Source organism: Hylobates moloch, unplaced genomic scaffold (genome assembly GCF_009828535.3).
Source record: "Hylobates moloch isolate HMO894 unplaced genomic scaffold, HMol_V3 SCAFFOLD_19, whole genome shotgun sequence".
Lineage (NCBI taxonomy): Eukaryota > Metazoa > Chordata > Mammalia > Primates > Hylobatidae > Hylobates > Hylobates moloch.
Window position 1 is genome coordinate 48,030,298 of NW_026652294.1, and position 13,288 is coordinate 48,043,585.

Consider the following 13,288-nt stretch of genomic DNA (forward strand, 5'->3'; position numbering starts at 1 on the left):
CTATTGAATCGTTTAGCAGCAGCATCATAGGTGGGTTTCCAAATGATTGAAATACAATCCCATAACTTAAAATGTAGTAATGTTTACTGACAATCTCCTCAGCAGTTATACTCTGCTTCCTTCTTCTTCTTTTTTTTGGAGACAGTCTTGCTCTGTCGCCCAAGCTGGAGTGCAGTGGTGCAATCTCAGCTCACTGCACTGTCCACCTCCTGGGTTCAAGTGATTCTCCTGCCTCACCCACTCGAGGAGCTGGGATTACAAGCATGTGCCACTGTGTCTGGCTAATTTTTGAGTATTTAGTAGAAATGGGGTTTCACCATGTTGGCTAGGCTGGTCTTGAACTCCTGACCTCAAGTGATCTGCCCACCTTGGCATTCCAAAGTGCTGGGATTACAGGCATGAGCCACTGCACCTGGCCACTGCTTCCTTCTTGAACACCACAAGCCAAACATATTTTAACTCTTCCTTAATTATTCCTGATTGTCTCCTAGCACCAGTTGTTACATTATTGCTGTCTGCCCATGAGGGTAAGAGTTGAGGAACAATGGAGGTAAGAGATGAGGAGCAGTGGATAATCAGGTTTTTGAGTTTTGTTTACTTCCTGATGATTTCTTTGGCTGCCACCAATTTTTTTAATTAAATAATCTCCCTTAATATTTGTACAACTCTTATTTTGAAATTCTCAATATTTGTTTTGCTTTCTTAGTGTTTAGAGAGATGTTGCTATTCTTCAGTTTTTAAAAGAAAAAACAAATGTGGAAGCTTAGCCACTTTGCCCTACAATCCAGATGCCCATGTCCACTTCTGGGACCTAGAGAAGATGGCAATAAGATTGGATGACCTGGCCGGGCACGATGGCTCATGCCTGTAATCCCAGCACTTTGGGAGGCTGAGGTGGATGGATCACCTGAGGTCAGGAGTTTGAGACCAGCCTGGCTAACATGGTAAAACCTCGTTTCTACTAAAAATACAAAAAATTAGCTGGGCGTGGTGGCGTGTGCCTGTAATCCCAGCTACTCGGGAGGCTGAGGCAGGAGAATCGCTTGAACCCAGGAGGTGGAGGTTGCCGTGAGCCGAGATTGTGCCATTGCACTCCAACTTGGGCAACAAGAGTGAAACTCTGTCTCAAAAAAAAAAAAAAAAAAAAAAAGATTGGATGACCTCCAGGCTAGGCAGAAGCCTGCCCAGGGTAGTGACTTTAGAAAGAGAGATTCCTGGGAAAACTGAGAATGACAGCAGAGAATATCCTTTATAGGATCGTTATAGCCATTCCACAATGTGTGTATATATCAGAACATCATGTTGTATACCATAAGTATATATAAATTTTATATGTCAATGTAAAAAATAAAAACAAACTTTTAAAAAATATTTTATAATATGGTCCCTTGCCCATTCCTGCCTGGGACAGCCATTTTTCCCTTTTCACGAGGGAGTTCTTCCTTTGATGTCTGGAAGGGCCTCCTCTTTGAGCCCATAGGTTTGCTATCTTCTCGTTGGTAATTCTTTCCTGCTTCTGTTTCCTGCCGACCACTTGATAAGCTGGAGAAAGCAACGTTGTTCGCTTTTGGCCGGTTCCTCATGCTTTGCCCCTTTTTCTGAGTCCTGTTTTCGAGCCTCAACTCGGAAGGTTTGGTTGTGCCAGCACAGTCTTCCCAGCAGTTTCTTGTGCTTTCCAATCTCTTTTCAAACACGTGAGGATGCATAAAGATCGCCTCTCAGAGAAGCCTAGATAATAGAAAACCTATGCTGAAATTACAGACATCTTATCTAATACTGACATGAAAAAGTCAGTATCAGAATATGCTTTCTTTTGTGTGAGCATCTTATTCCTACCAAGTGAAGCAGTCGTAGCTTACTGTGTGGGGCCCATCAGTTTATGCTTGGTCATTAAAATGGGCCTTACAGTTCAAAGGAGTCGTTCTGTGCTGATCAGTAATGCGTGTTTCCTTGGCACTGACATTAAAAGAATGTTGGCTTCATCAAAGGAATTGGCAGTGGTCACATTATCATCGTCTTCATCAAAGGACATTTTTTAAAACCATTAGAACTGGGCTGTTCAGGAGATCTATTATTTAACATGGTGACTATAGTTAATAACAACATATTATATACTTGAAAATGGCTAAGAGAGTAGATTTTAAATGTTCTCACCACAAAAAAATGGTAAGTATGTGAGGTAATGGATATGTTAATTAGCTTGATGTAGCCATTCCACAATGTATATATACATCAGAACATCATGTTGTACACCATAAGTATATATAATTTTTATATGTTAGTGTAAAAAATAAAAACAAACTTTTTTTAAAAAGACTGGTTTGGGTAAGTGTATTGTAGGAATTTTTTTATGGTGGTTAAAGCTGTGGCCTTTGACTTTTTGTTGTGTTATTCCCACCCACTTAGATGTACAGTGGGATCTCAGGAATTTTCATGCTGAACATTTTTTAAAGACCCCTCCCCGTATAATTTGCAGTGCCATTTGGTATATTGGGTTTCTATAGAGACTCCAAAAATTACATTTTGGTCTCATCCAAAAGATCCAACCCTCATATCAAAGTGGAGTGCCGATCTTCATCTACCCCAGCAGGATTCAAAGGGGGAGCTTCAGGCCTGAAGTAATTTAGGCTTTGGCTCTCAGTGAACCATGATTTAAAGTAGTGAAATTATAGTGTGGCATAGTGGGCAAAAGGACTAGACGGGGAGGCGGAGACCTTGGTTCCAGTCCTGTGTCTGTGGTTAACTGTCTGTGGTACCCTGGGCAAGGCACTTCACCTCTCTGAGCCTTGATTTCCTTTCCTGTGAAATGAGAGGGTTGGGTAAGGTAATCTCTTCGGTCCTTTTCATCTCAAAAATTACACATCCCAGAAGCAGTAAACAGTCCTTACTGGTTGATATGCGTTGTGTGGAGCCTCATGAACTTAAAGGATTATCCAGCTAATTGGAGAGAGGAAGGTGGTATGATGGCCTGGGCCGGTAGAGAAGTGTGTGATTCTCAAATCAACTTCAAACAATGGGGGTCCTGGCTGGCAGAAGTCAGTCAAGCCAGATATCTCAACTCGGGGTGTATTTCTTAGTACTTCTTTTCTAGCCTAAAGTTTGGCAACATCTGGCCAGTGTAGGTAGCAATTATGTCATAAATACAGTTGTTTGTAGGTAATTTTAATTTAACTAGAGTATTTTTCCACTTTCTACTTGACTCTCCTGTCTACTCCTCTACTGTCCCCTGCAAGAAATTCCTAACTAAATATGAGGAGCAAAATTGACAGTTTCACATTAGTTGCTGCTACCAGGACTGAAAAACTTGGTATGTAATTAAATTTTTTTTCCCTTGGGATTTCTGCATGAGGACTTCTTTTTTTTTTTCTATTTTTTTGAGATGGAGTTTCCCTCTTGTCACCCAGGCTGGAATGCAATGGCGCGATCTCAGCTCACTGCAACCTCTGCCTCCCGGGTTCAAGTGATTCTTCTGCCTCAGCCTCCCAAGTAATTGGGAATTCAGGTGCCCGCCACCACGCCCAGCTAATTTTTTGTATTTTTAGTAGAGACGGGATTTCCCCATGTTGACCAGGCTGGTTGCGAACTCCTGACCTCAGGTGATCCACCTGCGTCGCCCTCCCAAAGTGCTGGGATTACAGGCATGAGCTACTGCACCCGGCCAGGACTTCTTAATAGTAGGTTTAACTGCACATAAGTAGACATACTCAAATGGATAAAATTTGACTTTTTGTAAGACTGATGGTGCACATACAAATTTATAGTCTGTCAGGCCTGTATTAGTTTAGTTTGTTTAGGATGTTTCTCCATTAAAGTAAATTAGCCCGATACATTTCTCTGTTGTTACTAGATATCAGTTGATGCTGTTTCCCTTTAGCAAAGACAACAAAATACAGTAGTGACACGTGCATTCTAAAGCTCAGCCACTAAATGAGCATGTAACCTTGGGTTTCAGTTTTCGTATATGTAAAGTGTGGGATTTGGCTTAGCTCCCCAGGTATCCTGAGGGACCTTAGGGATTTGATACCACCCTAAGAAAAAGGGCTTATTTTCCTAACCACGTCAGGGAAAAGGATTTCAGGTAGCACCATTCATGTCCAGATATATTTCTTCTTCCAATGATGGCAATATAAGTTGATGGCAGAGCAACCATGAACATAAACAGAACTGCAAATGGTTGAACTCAGACACTCAGCCCAGGCCCCAAAACCAGTTTGGGGAGAACTGTATTCACCTATTATGAAATTAGCATACCTTTGCATTCAGGAATACAGTGGATTTATGAGGTACTTTTTTTTATCAGATCTATTAAAGGAGGACAGTAGCCTAAACTGAAGAAGAGTCCTAACTGTCTTGGGTGGTGGTTAATTACACCATATGCCAGACTTGCCACAAACACTAAAGTTTAACTCTCTCAGCTGCTTAGTTTGGAAACCACACAGTGCTGTTCAGTTAGGCCTTGGCCTTTACTGCATCCCAGCTAGACACTTGACTCCCATCCAAAGCAAATGTCATGGTTGCCTTTATTGACTTAATATCAGGAAACATAACAGCCGATAGACTGGTTAGAAGGAACTGTATGGTTGATGGATTATTGCTGACCTACACGCAGGTAAACGACATATAACAGAATTTGGAATGATTTACTAGTGGACTGAAATCTTTAAAACAGTAAGACTTTTGTTTGTGTCTATGGCTGATGTTTTAATTCGGTTCTGAATGTTCTTCCATAGACAGGAGACTAAAAGTAGTGAAATTTCTGTTACTCACTGTTCAGGTGGCTGTATAGAAATCTCCATATTTGGGTATAAGTACTTTGCTGCAGTATGTGTAAATGAGATGAGGGTCAGGGAGCAGGGTTTGATTTGAATAAAAATCTTTTTTGTAGGCCAGCCGCTCAGGCCTGTAATCCCAGCACTTTGAGAGGTGAGGTGGGAAGATTGCTTGAGCCCAGGAGTTCAACACCAGCCTGGGCAACATAGTAGAACCCCATCTCTACAAAAAATGAAATAAAAAGCCAGGCATAGTGGTGCATGCTTGTAGTCCCAGCTACTCGGGAGGCTGAGGTGGGAGAATCGCTTGAGCCCAGGAGGTCGAGGCTGCAGTGAGCCATGATTTGTGCTGCTGCACTCCAGCCTGGGTGACAGAGCAAGACCCTGTCTCAAAGAAAAAAAACAAAAAAAATTTTTTTTGTATCTGTCTTAATTAGGCCTTTACTTAACATAACTTCAAAGATAGTCCTTTGTGAGCCGAGAGCTGAGCCCCTCCTGATCATTGTGAGGCTTTTACTCTGAGGGCTTGCTTTAATCATTGAGAGAGTTTTATGTCATGGGCCTTTGCACTTACTAGGCACTGATTTCAGTGTTCTACTGCTTTGGTGAATTTTTGATGTCTTTTTGGCCATGATCGGACAGTCTCCTACTACGTGATGAAATGGTATTAGAAAGCGGTACTCTGCTGGCTGCCTTTATAAAGCAGAGAATCACAAATGGCCAGGCTTTGAGTTTATAGTCTGAGATAGATAATATTGCCGCAAGTAGAAGAATTGTAGACACAGATGTCCTTGTTTTGAATATCCTTTAGTGCCTTTCAAGGGTCTGTGTTATAGAATACCATTTCAAGGTACTTCTTCCTGTTGTTTTGATGTTACCGCACAGGTTGAGTGAGAGAGAGAGAGCTTGTGTGTGTGTGTGTGTGTGTGTGTGTGTGTGTGTGTGTGTATAAGAAACCCTGTAGGACTGGTGTCCTATGAGAGAAAGAGACAGCGAGCTTGTGTGTGTGTGTGTGTGTGTGTGTGTGTGTGTGTGTGTGTGTGTGTTGTGTGTGTGTGTGTGTGTGTGTGTGTGTGTGTGTGTGTGTGTGTGTGTAAGAAACCCTATAGGACTGGTGTCCTGTTATGGCATGCCAGAAAGTGTCTTACTGGTATCTCTTAAAATCAGCTGATCCATCCTGTGGCTTTCAGCCGGTTATAGCCAGCAGAATAATACAGTCTATTTGCCATTACTCATTATTAACCCCTACTTTCTTATCCATCTAGACAGCACCCGTCACCACATCCACATGTGCAGTGGATCAGCCTTATCTTGCCTTTTTTGATAGGTGCTTTGGCATAGGCACATTCCCCTGTGTAGCATGCCCTTCCCACCTCCAAGCATGATTGCCAAGGTTAATAATTACAAGCTCTAATTCCTTAGCACATTCTAATCCACTTGAAATCATTATTCTACATTTAGCAACATGCACTTTTAATTGTTCTCAAAGATTTCATATGTCCTAACTGGGCAGTAAAACAAAATATCTTGGAAATCTTTCTTATATAATCCTTCTCTCACTTGCATAACCTGTTTCAAGTCTTACCTTTAATACTGTAATATGTATTCGTTAGCCAACTAAAAGGAACCCGTAACGCCAATTTATTGCTTTACCTCTGTGCCAACCATCCAGTAGATTTGAGTCCTGGCAAGGAACCCTGAACTGCAAAAGGCAGCCTGGCTGTTGTTGGCAGGTTGCAGGTTCCAAGAACTGAGGTACACATGGTATTGTATGATATTCTATTGTCCTTGCTCAAATTATGTAAGTATTTTTAGTTTGGAGGAATGGTTTTCTTTCTTTCTTTCTTTCTTTTTTGAGATGGAGTTTTGCTCTTGTCGCCTAGGCTGGGCTGGAATGCAACGGCACAATCTCGGCTCACTGAAACCTCCGCCTCCCAGGTTCAAGCGATTCTCCTGCCTCAGCCACCCAAATAGCTGGGATTACAGGCACCTGCCATCATGCCTGGCTAATTTTTGTATTTTTAGTAGTGACAGGGTTTCACCACGTTGGCCAGGCTGGTCTCGAACTCCTGACCTCAGGTGATCCACCCACCTCGGCCTCCCAAAGTGCTGGGATTACAGGCGTGAGCCACTGTGCCCGGCGGTTTTCTTAACCTTAAATAAATAAAACTAAAGTTAGGATTATGCAATATAACAGTAATCCAACGAACATAGAGGACTATTAGCAAAACAAACAAAAACACACACACACAGAAAAAACCAGCCTCTGAACAAATTCTAGACATTGGTGTGATATTCCTAAAACAAATTTTTATTATTAGCCAGATGATTGTATAAACTTCTGGTCTGTTGGAGTGGAGGTGGGATGGGGAGAAGATTCATGGAAAAGATTTTTATTTTAAGTCTTTTTTTTTATCATTATTTTTAAGCTTATGCCTGTAATCTCAGCAACTCAGGAGGCTGAGGTGGGAGGATTGCATGAGACCAGGAGTTCAAGACCAGCCTGGTCAGTGTAGCGAGACTCCCGACTCTACAAAAAATTTAAAAATTGGCCGGGCTGGTATCACACACCTGTAGTCCCAGCTACTTGGAAGACTGAGGGGAGAGGATTGCTTGAGCCTCAAGGCTGCAGTGAGCTCTGATCGCTCAGCTGCACTCCCGCCTGGGTGACAAAGCAAGACCTGATCTCAGAAAAAAGAAGAAAAAAGAGAGAGGGATGAACAGTTGGGTTGGACTTGATCCATTTACATGCCACCTGAGAAGTGTGTGACTCTCTTTTTCACAATCGTAGGTTTTCTGTGTGTGTGTGTTTGTGTGTACACGCCTTTATTTTTTTGCAGGGGTAAGATGCTCCAGTTTTGTAAATGGAACAGAGATTATAAACCTCGTTAAGTGTAGATCACTGGAAAACTGTGGGTATGGAACACGTGTGCATGACACTGTATGTTCCCACTGACTTAGAGGTGAAAATTCTGTGCCATTTTAATGATCTTATTTATGACCCTTTTTTTTTTTTGAGATGGAGTGTCTCTCTGTCACCCAGGCTGGAGTGCAGTGGCGCGATCTTGGCTCACTGCAACCCCTTCCTCCTGGATACAAGCGATTCTCCTGACTCAGTCTACTGAGTGGCTGGGATTACAGGTGTGCACCACCACGCCTGGCTCATTTTTGTATTTTTAGTAGAGACAGGGTTTCACTATGTTGGCCAGGCTGGTCTCGAACTCCTGACCTCAGGTGATCCACCTGCCTGGGCCTCCCAAAGTGCTGGGATTATAGGCATGAGCCACCACACCTGGCCCTGACACTTGTTATCAGGTAGTCAGTTAACCTGGGAATCAGTTCTTGAAATGTATGTCTGAAATTGACAAGCTGCATTTTTTTGGCAAAAGCAACATTTCTGAAACCCCTGATAGGGAACATTCGGCTTTCATATGTTCTGAATCTCAGAGGAGCTTGCAGGGTCTTCCCTGCTGTACTTATCATTGCAGGGGGTGACAGGGCAGTGGTAAGTGGAAACAAGCCAAAACGTCAGTGATAAGGCTGCTGAAATCAAGCCTTGGTGTTTTTGGTTTGTTTGTTTGTTTTATTTTGAGATAGGGTCTGGCTCTGTTGCTCAGGTTAGAGTGCAGTAGCACTGTCTTGGCTCACTGCAACCTTTGCCTCCCAGGCTCAAGCAATCCTCCCTCCTTGGCCTCCTGAGTAGCTGGGACTACATACATAAACCACCGCACCTGGCAAATTAATTTTTTTTTTGTCAAGATGGGGTCTCCCTATATTGCACAGGCTGGCCTGAAACTTCTGGGCTCAAGCAATCCTCCTGCCCGGGCCTCCCAAAGTATTGGAATTACAGGTGTGAGCCACCATGCCCAGGAAGCTGTGGGTTTTTTGCTGGTTGTTCTCCAGCCACTGATGAGCTTGCCTCCCTGCTTGAGCAGTCAGTCCCAAATGCTAGTTTAGAAACTGGTAGTTTTTTGTTAGAGGTCATTTCATTTGTTTTTGTGCTGTTTGAACACCTATCTGCCCCTGTGTCCATAATTCTCTTTACTGAAGAGTTTTTCTAAATGAAGTTATTTCAAAAGGCATTTAAGAAAATATTTTTTTCTTACCTGAAATATATGTAAGTAGTTAATTAATGCAAGAGCCCTAACAATTAGCTGAATTCACAATATTAGGGAATGATTAAATTGTTGGTGATGTACCTTTCAATCATCTCTGCATAAGCAGTTGATAGCCACTTCTATATCTTTGTAGTAAATGCAGAGTGAATGGTGGATTTTATGAATGGGGAAGCTGCTGGATTTTGTGTAACATTGCTTTTTTTTTTTTTTTTTTTGAGATGGAGTCTTACTCTGTTGCCCAGCCTGGAGTGCAGTGGCGTGATCTCGGCTCACTGCAGCCTCCGCCTCCTGGGCTCAAGCGATTCTCCTGCCTCAGCCTCCCGAGTAGCTGGGATTACAGGTGCCCGCCACCACACCCAGCTAACTTTTGTATTTTTAGTAAAGACAGGGTTTCACCATGTTGGCCAGGCTGGTCTTGAATTCCTGACCTCAAGTGACCCGCCCACCTCGGCCTCCCAAAGTGCTGGGATTACAGGCGTGAGTCACCATGTCCAGCCATAACATTGCTTTATAATCAGAACATTGAACATCAGGATCCAGTGCTGGTCTTGTGTTGGCTTTCATGGGAGGGAGACTCTTGCTGCAGTCCAGCTGAGTAGGGCTGCAGTGTGGACCCTTATACTGCTGAAGCCTGCTAAGTGACACATGCTGGACAGAGTCTGATGTCTGTGGGGACCAATTAGCTAATGGATGTTTAGTTTTAGGCGAGACTAGATGCCTGCCACTACCCTTCTCACCCTCCACAGTTACTGTTGGTTACTTCCTACAAGTCACCATCAAAGCCAGGAGTATATATTCCACTTTTTTTTTTTAACCTTCCAACTACTAGTTTTAAAACTGAATCAAATTCCAAATAGTTGTTAACTTGAAACAGATCTGCAGACTCGACATTTTCTTTCCATTTTCAGGCTCTCTGGAAACCAGTGTGTGTGCCGTAGGGTATGTTGCTTGTAGAGAAAAGTGAGCACTAAGGACTGAAATGGCTGGGCAAAGACAAGGCACAAGTTCATCTTTGTGAAGCAGCATTTTTCAGTGTTCAGGTACAAATAGTTCTCAGCTGTGCTCAGTATCACACAAGGCATCTGGAAACATGTTTAATTCATGTTAGCTATAGCAACTACATTTGAACTCAGGCATGTTCATGCTTTTAAAAATGCCAGAGGGGAAAAAGCCAGAAAATTTGTCATTTTTATTTGCCTTATGAGAGAATAACACTGTTCCGAGTGGCTCCCAGGAGTTTCGATTTGGTACAGTTGAGAGCCTTGAGAAGAACCTGCCAATTGTAATCGTTTGTGGCATTTCTGTAGACATTGTGATTGACAGAATTCTAAGTTGCCAAATTCAGCTTCTCTCTAAACTTTGTGAGATTTTTCCAAGACTAAATTAGTCATGTGATTAGTGTTGTTGTTGTTTTTGATTTTGAGACAGAGTCTTGCTCTGTTGCCTAGGCTGGAGTGCAATGGTATGATCTTAGCTCACTGCAACGTCCGCCTCCCGGGTTCAAGCAATTCTCCTGCCTCAGCCTCCCAAGTAGCTGGGATTACAGGTGTCTACCACCAGGCCTGGCTGATTTTTTAGTTTTTTTTTTAGTACAGACGGGGTTTCACCATGTTGACCAGGCTGGTCTCAAACTCCTGACCTCAGGTGAACCGCCCGCCTCAGCCTCCCAAAGTGCTGAGATTACAGGCGTGAGCCACCAGTCCCGGCCATGATTAGTGTTTTATTTTGATCCATAAACCAACCGTAGACTGTTGCTCTTCTAGTGGCTTCCAAGATGCTCAGACAAGGCAGGTGGCTTTTGTTTCCACTAGTGCTTCCGCTAGTAGCAATGGAGCACTGATATGTTTTGGTAAATATTAACCCTTTTAAATATTAATACTGTGATAAGATATACTTGGGGGCACTTAGTTCATTATGGTTGTACTGTAGGCTTTAATAACAGCAAACTCTTCTTATTCTTGGATGCATACATTCTTATTGGGAGACCCCTGTGTTTCTAAACTCTGGTCCCTTGTTTGGTGGAGATGAATGATCAAAGGTGGTTGACTTGCCTACTATCCTGAGGTGGAAAGTGCTTCACGTGGAACTTAGGTGCTTGCCGAAGCTCCTTTAAATTCAAGCTTCTCTCTCTGCTAGCTTGTCCATCTCCTTTCTACTTTGTGAAAAATTCACTACAGATTAGCAAATCATATTATTGGAAGTTTAAAAAATGAGAAAAGAAGAAATATTGCTGTAATTTTGCAGTATTGTTTTCCCTTTATTTTTATTTTTATTTTTGGAGACAGAACCTCGCTCTATCCCCCAGGCTGGCGTACAGTGGCGCGATCTCGGCTCACTGCAACCTCCAACTCCTGGGTTCAAGTGATTTCTTTTGCCTCAGCCTCTCGCGTAGCTGGGATTACAGGCACCCACCACCATGCCCGGCTAATTTTTGTATTTTTAGTAGAGATGAGGTTTCTCCATGTTGGCCAGGCTGGTCTCGAACATCTGACCTCAAGTGATGTGCCTGCCTCGGCCTCCCAAAGTGCTGGGATTACATGTAGGCATGAGTCACCACGCCTGGCCCTTTTTTTCCCTTTTTCTATCTGCATTTTTCCTCACTGGGTGTGTGGTGGGGACTGTTTAGGCTACAAGTGACAGAAACCTAATTCTAACAGGCTTAAGCAAAGAGGGGAATTTATTGTAAGGACTGGAGGGTCTCTAAGCCCAAGGGCAAGAACTTAGCTAGGCCTCAGGAGCTGTGGAAGCCAGGGTGGGCTCTCCCAGTCTTTTCAGTCATGTTTCTTCTCAGGCTGCTTTCTGTTTCTGTGTCTTTCTCATTCAGCTTTTTCCATGTGACAGAAAACACATTCATAGAGCTCTCTCAAGTTTTATTTCCATTTATTTATTTATTTATTTATTTATTTATTTATTTATTAAGACAGAGTCTCATTCTGTCACCCAGGCTAGAGTGCAGTGGTGCAACCTTGGCTCAGTGTAACCTCCCTGCAAACTCCACCTCCCAGGTTCAAGCAATTCTCCTGCCTCAGCCTTCTGAATAGCTGGGAATACAGGCACATGCCACCACACCCAGCTAATTTTTGTGTGTTCAGTAGAGATGGGTTTTCACCATATTGGCCAGGCTGGTCTCGAACTCCTGACCTCAAGTAATCCTCCTGCCTTGGCATCCCGAAATGTTGGGATTACAGGCATGAGCCACCACGCCTGGCCTTATTTCCACTTTAGCCACCCAGAGTTTAACTCACTTTCTTGTGTGGCCTCCCAAGACCTGTTGTACAGAGTGGTTATTCCTGTGGTATCTTTGGGTGGGTGGAGGAGAGTTCAGCAGGGATTTCCACTTCTTGGCCCCAGGTATGCATAATTTGCCCTTTCATTTATTCATCCTCCAAACTGTCACACCTAACATAATCCAGCCATCCCACACCAAGCTGCACACCCATTCCCCCTCCTCGGTGGCAGATAGCCCCAATTTACTTAGCCCCTGTTTACTCATGAACTCCTGGTGGCTTTGTCATAGGGCCACAGTTCTCCAGGCCCAGGTACCTGTGGTTCAGCTGGCTTGTCACCATCTGGACCCTCTGGGCTGAAATAATTCTAACCACTCCCAAACAGTGACCTTTGCATCCCCGGCTAGAGCAGATACCACCCTTGAGGCTTATGTTTTCCTAGCCGATTCATACTTTGATATTAATTTCCTAGTTCCAAAGGTAGAATTAAAAGCACTCTTCTTCCTCAGACTTGAGGCTTTGCACAAAGTAGACTTGGCAGGTGGCAACACAGCTTGCTGTCCTTTCTCCCATTCTAGGGAGTGGGCCCAGGCCCTGGCCCTGGGCAAAGCGCAGAGGTGGGATGTGCAAAGTTCTGGCAGCCGTTTCACTCCCTCTGTTGGTGGGTCTCCACCGTGGAAAAGGAATACGGGACCCCAGAGAATTTGTCCTGCCACCTCAGGCTGCCCCAGAGAGAGCCTGTGGGGCCTTCCCTTTGAAGGATTAACTAGGCATCCTGGCTCTTACCGAGAGTAGCCAGGCTTTCTGGGATCAGGCTCCCCTGCACAGATAACCCCAGTCCTTTTACATTTAATGCTCCATAGTTCTGTATTTCAAAAATAGCATTTGTGCCAGAATTCAAACTGTTGCAGTATTAGCAAGTTGCATTGGCATGTTTTTTTTTTTTAATTGAAGACCAGGGGGAAAAGCTATTTGCAGGATAGTATGTGACAAAGGAATAGAAAATCTCATTACAAGGGTGGGGTTGCTGAAGGGACCCCTACCTCAAAAGGGAAATCTTATCCAGGAAACCTTACCAGCTGTCACCTGCATATGCGTCCATGTGTGTACATGTGCGCACACACCTGCTCTCATGGAAACCCTGTGGAATGAGGGTACAATTCCTAGCAAAGCC

At 43.6% G+C, this 13,288-nt stretch overlaps 1 protein-coding gene across 2 annotated transcripts in view; it reads left to right on the plus strand.

The window, feature by feature from the left end:
• ERN1 (endoplasmic reticulum to nucleus signaling 1) overlaps nt 1-13,288 on the plus strand; it is a 91,434-nt gene that overhangs the window by 17,909 nt on the left and 60,237 nt on the right. The gene's annotated exons all lie outside the window — the stretch shown is intronic.